The 8,535-nt window shown below is 46.0% G+C and overlaps 1 pseudogene; it reads right to left on the reverse strand.

The window, feature by feature from the left end:
• Positions 1–329: 329 nt before the first annotated feature.
• On the reverse strand, positions 330–2,296 carry LOC136497652 (probable polyamine transporter At3g13620; annotated as a pseudogene).
• Positions 2,297–8,535: the final 6,239 nt, after the last annotated feature.

Genomic DNA, 8,535 nt, shown 5'->3' on the forward strand with positions numbered 1-8,535 from the left:
ACAAATATGACAGGATGAAAGATACGTAACAATAAAGAAAAAGGAAGATAAGGGCGTTACAGCCATTTCCCTTTTTCTATCTACAATGAGAAGTTATTTTACCAAATGTTTACCAAAACATTTTCAGCTACATCGGTTGAGCTGCTCCCAGAGCTTAAAAAAAATTGCTCCACTATTAAAACAAAGTTGTACCAAACGGGTCCGAAATACTCGAGCGGGCTTGTCTTGTTTTCTTTAGACCTTGTTTGGATGCATGTGTATCTACTTCAATCCACATGTGTTGGAGTGCAATGAAATAAAATTTAGTTTAATTCTACTCAATTCCACTTCAACCGATATGGATTGATATAAACACATGCGCATCAGACAAGGCCTTGGTAGGGAAGACTTGGGCGCAGATACCAGGGCAACCTTGCAGTGCACCGCGAGCCAGTTATTTCTGTTATCACAATTCATACTGTTAGCAAGCTTCGTATTCTCCTCCCTCTGCACGGCCAAACTTGAAACATCCCCTTGCCTTGAAGAACGCCATGACGTAATACACCACGACGCCGGCGCCCGTGAAGACCGCGCTGGCCACGCACACCTTCCACCCGGCGACGGCCGTGACGAGCACCAGGAACGCCGACGGCACGGCGCACATCACGGCCACGCCCGCGGTGCCCATGGGCACGCAGTATGGCCGCGGCAGGTCCGGGCGCTTGGCGCGGAGCCAGACGAAGGCCGCGAACTCGAGGAGCATCCCGAGGCTGTACAGGAAGTTGGTGACCGCCACGATGCTGTCGAAGCTCAGGAACGACATGCCCAGCGCGATGGCGCCCGTGACGGTGATGCTGGCCCAGGGGGTGTCGAACGCGGGGGCGCGTGCGGCGAACAGGGACGGGATGTGCCCGAGGTCCGCCATGCCCGCCAGGAGGTACGCCGCGCTGCTCATCGACGACGAGTAGAGGCCGATGGAGGAGACCACGGCGCCCACCTCCGTCCAGTACTTGAGCCACTTGCCGGCGATCAGACCTGCGTTGCGTGCACGGAACCAACTACCAAAGTTCAGTAATCCTACCATGTCTACTGTATGTAGCAGCATCATTCGGTATCGTCTTGTCACGATATGACCATAGGGCACTGTCCTGTTCATGGACGGAGTGAACGGCGTGCAGCAATTATTCAATCGGAAGCCGGCCGGCCGGGCAAGTTTGTCAAGCTGTCCCTGTTGCTACTTGTCTCGCTTGGTGTTTGGGTCCATGAGTGAATCTAATCTTGACGTGACGCGCGCTAACAACGCGACAGAAACAATGAGAACATTCAAACACTAGTGACGTGCGCACCTGCAGCGTCGGCGAAGTAGCCGTCTCCCCATGCCTCCGGCGGCGCATCGATGGCGCCGGTGGCCGCCATGAGAGGCAGCACGTACCCGAGAGACCCGATGCACACGGCCGTCACCAGGGCCGCGGGGAACGTCCTCCCGGGTCGGTCCACCTCGCCGGCCATCGTGCTCACGCTGTCCCAGCCGTTCAGGTTCCAGAACAGCGTGTTCAGCAACAGCTTCCAGTCGGACCTTGGGCAGCGCGGCGCCGACCATCAGCAGGAACGGCGACAGCGCCGCGAGGCCCAGCACCACGGCCGTCCAGCCGACGACGCTCAGCCCCGTGTAGTTGAGCAGCGTCAGGGCGACGTTGAACGTGACGATCGTCGCGACCCTGGCGCCGCCGCGGGACACGGCGGGCGCCACGCGCGTGAGGTAGTCGGAGCACAGCGCCGGGAAGGCCGCGGCGCCGATGGCACTGCAGACATACTTCCACGTGCCCATCAGGAACCCCGCGAACGGGCCGAACGCGCGGTCCACCCACACCACGTACCCGCCGTTGCCAGGCATCGCCGTCGACAGCTCGGTGGTGACGAGGGACTCCGGGACGGCCCACACGAATGGGAACACGAAGAATCCGATGAGTGCGAGGAGGGGGCCGCCGGCCTGCACCGCCGGCTCGGCGCCGTATGGCCCGCCGGCGACCTCGAAGAAGATGAGGAAGATGAGGGGGAAAAGGGTCAGCTTGTTCCGACCCCTCGCATGGCCGCTGCCGCTGCCGGTGCCGGTGCCAACCACGCCAGTGATTGGGAGGTGGGTTGGGTCGCCGCCGGGGAGGGTTTCAGATTTGCCGGCAGACACCTTGGAGTGGAGTGGTGAGGTGTTGTCGCTTCCATGGATCCCCTGCTTCATCGTCGTTGGAAATTCACGGTAGGAGCAGAGCCCAGCAGGTCTGGTTCCCTGTGCTGTGCCGATGGTTTACTTGCAGAACGAATAGCAAAAGTGCCCGTGCAGCACATGCACATGGCGACTAGTGGGCCTGGCTTTAGTTGTACCACTCAAGTGCGATTTTTTAATCTTATGACGAAATTGTTTAACATGCTGGGAGGAGATTTTATTATATATTAATACATCAAAAAATGCTCGTTTTGAGCCATGCGTTTAGTCTAAGTTTGTTCTTGTTGTGGTGACTTGTGAGTGGACCACCTTATCTACATGGCGTCGTCATCAATTTGTGCTTCATGTCACCAACGTTGAGCTTCTTGCAACTACTTCCCTAATTGTGATCTAACCCCAACCTATAATGGAACAACCTTTTTATATATTCAACTTTTTTATTTGAAACTTTTTGCACTTACAATTATTTTTGTTTGCAACTTTTTTCACTAGAAAGAATTATTTTTTTCACTCCAAACTCTGCATTAAACTTTTTTGCAAATATATATAAATAATATTTTGGGACCGAACTCTTGATGAAACCTTTTTGCTTGAGGCACTTATTTGCACCAAGAATTGGATATTAGCACCAAGGAAAGGTAATTGTGATTGTTATACCTCTCAGTGCTGCATATTTGTTTGTCCTGTTCAGAGATTAGTCGCTACTAATTTTTTTCATGTATTTTTTTCCATTCATTTCAGATGATAGTGATGTTTCTTCAATTCTTGATGATTTAGCTGCTTCTAGTATAAATGATAAAATGGAACATAACGAAGGTATGTGGACTTTAACTAGACTTACCTGATACTCCCTCGGTCCATAAAAGAATGTAAGTATAGGGTTTGTGCCAGTCAAACTAGTTTAAGTTTGACTAAATTTATAATAAATAGTATTAACATTTGTGTCTCCAATCAAGTTTACTATGAAAATGTATTCCATCATTAATCTAATGGTACTTATTTTGTATCATAAATGTTAGTCCTCGCCAAATTTATTGCGAAAATGTATTCCAAATTTATAATGTTAGTGAATGTTAGTACATATTTTCTCTCCAATAAAGTTTATTGTGAAAATGTATTCCAAATTTGTAATGTTGGGCCTCCTCCTCCTGGAACTAGTCCTACTTTCCTAGGCCCATCCTCGAGGTTGTGCGGTGAATAGCCCAGCTGCTCCCAATTAATTGCCCGTTATCTCGGCATGCTACTACCGATAGCCTTGGAAAAGAACTCTAGAGCGATTTTAGTTTTATCCTGCTGAGTGACGGCAAGCCCCTCCTCATTTTGGATTATGCTTATGTAACTTTTCTTTCGCCTAGCGTTAGCATGTAGCTGAAAAACCTAGTGTTTGAATCCCCTTTTCTAATCCAAGTGAGCCGGGAGTGTTGTCTAGCTCTTGCTTTTTGAATAGCAGCCAGCCCTAAAGATTTAACCTTCAGGTATTCTCTAATTCTAATAGTATCAAGTGAAGAATGGCGTCTCTTAGTTTCCAATCACTGAATTGTGTTCGCCTCCATATTTTAAGCGCTCTCGCTGTGCGTAGCAGTTTGACATGCATACGCAGCATCGGGTCCTGAGAATCTACTGGTTGCTCCCACGCAGTCTGGACTGTTTGAATAAAACCCGGCATGTTTATCCAATGTGCCTCGAAACGGAAGCCTCGGTAGAAGTCATACTCCGTATCTCCCTGAAGGAATAATGGGCAATGATCGGAACCCAATGATGCTAAAGCCTAGAGGCCTGTTCTTGGGAAGATTTCCAACCAATCAGTTGATGCTAGGAAATGATCGATTTTCGTCATCGTCGGGTTTTATTGGTCGTTGCACCATGTGAAACGCCTTCCTTTCAACTCCAGTGGCGCAAGCTGCAAATTGTCTATTGTGTTCTTGAATCTGTTGAGCATCCGGATGTTTACCCTATCGTTGTTTTTATCTTCAACTCTATAAATGAGGTTAAAGTCTCCTACGATGAGCCACGCTGCCTTCATGTGTTGCTTGAGGTCTGAAATTTCTTGCAAGAACGTGATCTTTTCTTGGTCAGCTTGCGGCCACTACTACAGAATGGACTTGTTGTCCCGGGCGGTAACGGCCTTTAGTCCCGGTTACCGCGCCGGGACAACGATCCTGGGACTAAAGGTGGAACCTTCAGTCCCGGGTCATCGAGCCAGGACTAAAGAGGGACCTTTAGTCCCGGTTGGTGTTACCAACCGGGACTAAAGGCCCTCCAGCCGAGCAAACCTGGCGTACCCTTTAGTCCCGGTTGGTAACCCCAACCGGGACTAAAGGTTCATTTTCTTTTTCTTTTTTTTTGTTTAATTTGTTTTCAGTTCAGTTACACATATTTGTTTAATATATAATATGTTTTTATGTACGTATTCTATGCTGCTAATATAAATACACGCACGCATATAATTACATCTAATTCTCATCTCGAGCATTATTATATTCGAATAAAGTATGAAACTATATATATTATAGATATATATGTATATATACAACACTTTCATAATCTTGTTCTCGAAAATAACGATATCAATAAACATTTAATTTACATCATTAGTTCCTTAGATCAAAGTAGAACTCGCCGTTGAGATTTAGCACTTTTTCTAGAAGATATCCTGCTATTGACTCTTGAACTGCTTTTAGATGGTCTTTTTGCATGACCCTTCGTTTCAACCATTCAGTCTTGCATTTGAAATAAAAGGAAAAGTATTAATACATATATATATATATTCATTTAAAAATAAATAAAAAATTGATATATACGTACTCTGAGGACATCTTCAGGAGTTCTTCTTATGTATGCAGTGATAAATTCACAAACGTAGTATCCACACAAGTTATTACCTGGTTCCTGCCGCAAACACCACTGTACGAGAAGAAGATTATTCTCATCATCTCACACGTAAATTGAAGTACGATATAGTAATTAAACACGTGGGGAAGTATATATAGTACTACTTACTGGTATTTCAACTACATTAAGTGGTGCCTTGCAATCCTTGCGGTGTTGCCGAATAAACTCTTTCCAAACCCTATGCGACCAATAATGTACGATCGTTAATAAATTATGGCAAAGTCTATTCAATAATAGTTGTGCGCGAGAGATCGAAATTACCCCTGGATAATGTCTATCATATCTTGGTATTGTGCTCGCTCTTTTCTCAATGAGTCCAAGATTACTAACTGACTTGAGTTTAACTCAATGACAATGAGTATCCAGTGAAACCTGCATTGGTTTATACACACACGTACATGCATATAAGTTGTATTGATATTACATAAAATGTGTAGACTACATTATTATTAACACTTACTCAAAGTTGTACGGGAAAAATATTGTTGTCTTGTCGTGCTGCTTCACGAAGAACTTCATGATATTCGTCTGTGCTTCAGATACCCAGTGGTCCTTGACAATAATATCGGTTTTGAATACGATATAAGGATCAATGAAGCCAACACTGGTGTCTTGTATTCTTTGGAGCTCTGACATCTGGAATCTGTATATAAATATAAGTTACATGTGAGGATAATTATATACACGTACGCATGGAAGTGAGTTTATTAAATAAAAGTAAGAATCACCTACAAACAAAAGGAGCTAATGATTGATTTGTCCAGAGCGTCCAAGTGGAATAGTTGATGCAATTCTTCGAAACTAATATGTAAGATGTCATCGCCACGGAAGTAATGATGGTCTCTAAATCTAACAAAGATCCACTGCTCACCCCTGCCACACGCTTGCATGTACCACTTGTTGAGCAAGTACATTTGCGTACCTAATTCATTCAGAGCCGTAGGGTTGTACAGACTTTTGCCATATTTATAAGTCTTCCAGGTATCAACTTCCAGGTTCTGGATTGGAGCTTTGCCCGTCAATTGATCCAAGGTTAAACCAGTATCTTTAAAAAAAGCATTAAGGGCTTGAACCGACACTTCTCCAGAGTTGTCTGGTCGATAGACTTCTATGTTGGAACCATATTCATTAGCAACAACAAGATTTTGCATTGGTTGCTTCTGTTGTTCGAGCTGTGGGACATCCTTCCCTGATGCTCTTTTTCTTTTCTTATCTGCATCATGTGACTTCACGAGGGAGCGGTCATAGTCTGATAGTGGCGAAGGCTTACGAAGTTCAATCATCTTTTTCTTGTGAGCATCGACCTTCTGCCTCAGCACATCTCGTGGTATGTAAAAGTACGGCTTCTCCTTAAGCTTCGCTTAACTCTTGTTTTTGATATCTATAAAAAAATCTTTCACTTTTTTGTCTTCTTCAGCTGCTATTTGCTCATCAGTCTTTTCAGGAAGTATTTCTTGAGAAATAACTCTTTTTCTCGGGGCCTTCTTTGCCGCCGGGACCTTAGACGTCTTTGTAGTGCGTCGTTGTGGAGGGGGTGGGGGCGGTGTTGGAGACCGGTGTGGAGGCAATGAGGCCGGTGTTGGTGGAGACCGGCGTGGAGGCGTTGGAGATCGTTGTGGAGGCAGTGGGGCCGGTGTAGGAGTTGGAGATCGTTGTGGAGGCGATGGGGCCGGTGTAGGAGTTGGCGATCGCCGTGGGGATGAAGTCGTCTCGCCCCCCGCGACGCTGTGATGAGATGGCGAATGAATGATTAGGCTAGGCTGGGGGGAGACCCTGCTACAAAAACAAGTTGTGTGTCAATTATTTTTGAAGCCAATAGAAAATTAATAGAAAATAATATTTCATTCACTTTCATTCGTACCTAGGGTGAGGTAGGGGAAGCGGTGGCGCCCTAGGAATGATGATGAAGCATTTGCACCATTGAATAGATGTCTTCTCTGCTTCTCCTAGTGTCTTCTCCCCATCACCGCCTTCAATGTCAAGAGGAACATTGCTGTAACCTTTGAGCACTCTATCGACCGAGACGCTAGCATATCCAGGTTGAATAACTGACCCATGGATTCTTGGTGTCTTCGTTCGGTCTATTGGAGATACAACCCCGACAGCCACCATGATTGATGCATTATTACCATCTGGAATGTGCAGCTCACATGTTGTTAGAGGCTCAGTAATGTCATCAACAGGGAAGCGCAACCCAGCGTCGTCTTGAATAACTGGCAGCTCCGTAGAAGCACAACTGCTTTTCATCTGACCAACGGGGCTAATGGTGACTCCCGGCATTGATTGCGATTGCATTTGACTCATTGCTAGCTGCACTTGCCTCTTGATCTCCTCCTGCATTCTTGCCTCAAGAGATTTTTCTCGTTCACGTGATTCAAGCAATGCTTGTCGTGACTCATCAACAAATTGCTCCAATGCACGAATTCGTTCTGCCTCCTCATCCTTCTTTCTCTGGCGGCTTTTGTAGGTATCCTTGTCTGCTGGGAATGCGTGTAGCCACGGAACCGCCCCATAGCCTCTTGTTCGACCACCGTGTTCGGGATTCTCTAGGGCATATGTCAATTCATCATTCTCTCTGTTGGGCTTGAAAACACCACTATTAGCTTCTTCCCTAGCACGAGCTAGTCTATGTGTTGCTCTCTCAATTTTTTGGCCAAAAATTAGCTTGCCAGTGTCTGGGTCTAGGCTTCCCCCATGAGCGTAGAACCAATTCTTCGCGCGTTGAGGCCAGTTCTTATCTATTGTTTCAGGTATGATTTCCTTGGCAGTAATCTCTGCTTCTAGGTTCTGCCACTTGGGAATAGCACTCCTATAACCACCTGATACCATGCGATGATGGTATTGCTTCTGTCGGGCATTCTGCCGATTCCTCATCACACGTTCCTCACTATCTTGAGATGTCTTGTATTCTACGAAGGCATCCCAATGGGACTCCAACTTGACAAACACCTTAGCATTGAAATCCGGCGTAGCATTCTTCAAGATAAACTTTTTATACAATGTCTTCTTCCAACTCTAGAACAATGTTGCCATCTTCTTCATTGTCCAATCCCTCACTAGCTCCTTCAAAGCATCATCTGCTTGTAATGTGAAATGCTGAGTGATATCTCTCCAAGCTAGGTTCTTGTCACGATCAGATACAAAACTAACATTAGGAGCGGATATCTTCTGCTTCCATTCACGAGCACTAACTGGGATCCTATCCCTTACAATGAACCCACATTGATTGACATATGTCTGAGCATGTGGTCCCAATGGTTTGCCGGTGTCGGTGTCAAATTCTGATATTATGAAACGACCCTCTAATGGTTTTTTTGGCCCTCGGACTTTCCTACTTTTGTCGGTGGTTAATGTAGATCCAGAGACCGGCTACATGAGTAGAAACACAACGATTAACAACAAATATACGTACGCATGCATCTATAAGAGATGATAGATAATTG

The sequence above is a fragment of the Miscanthus floridulus genome, chromosome 1, assembly GCF_019320115.1.
Source record: "Miscanthus floridulus cultivar M001 chromosome 1, ASM1932011v1, whole genome shotgun sequence".
NCBI lineage: Eukaryota > Viridiplantae > Streptophyta > Magnoliopsida > Poales > Poaceae > Miscanthus > Miscanthus floridulus.